This window comes from Buceros rhinoceros, unplaced genomic scaffold (assembly GCF_000710305.1).
Source record: "Buceros rhinoceros silvestris isolate BGI_N320 unplaced genomic scaffold, ASM71030v1 scaffold12534, whole genome shotgun sequence".
Classification (NCBI taxonomy): domain Eukaryota; kingdom Metazoa; phylum Chordata; class Aves; order Bucerotiformes; family Bucerotidae; genus Buceros; species Buceros rhinoceros.
In genome coordinates this window covers 1-367 of record NW_010410095.1, presented here as the reverse complement: position 1 = coordinate 367, position 367 = coordinate 1, and positions in this window count along the sequence as shown.

Sequence of the window (367 nt, the reverse complement as noted above, 5' to 3'; positions counted from 1 at the left end):
CTTTTTCGGCCCCCCCAAAACCTGCCACCAGCCACAGTCGTCCTGGAGGTCTGCTCCAGGTCCTCTCCCCCGAGGAGCAGCCAGCAGAGGGTACCACCGCTCAGAGCCCGCAGGAGGAATCGGCGGGTGCCTGGGCAGCGGCGGGGGCACTGCCCACCCTCCAAGCGTGGGGGACAAGCGGCTGAGACACCCGGCAAAGCCTTCTCGGCTCTTGCTGCTAGCGCACCGCCTGCCGTGCTGGTTTCCCGGTCACTGCTGCCACCAGCACTTTGGGTCCCCCGTGTCCCCCCACCACCGCGTGGTCTAAGCGGCCACCTGTGTCCCGGGGACAGGTGGGGAGAGGCGCAGCCGGCGCTGCGGGACGGCT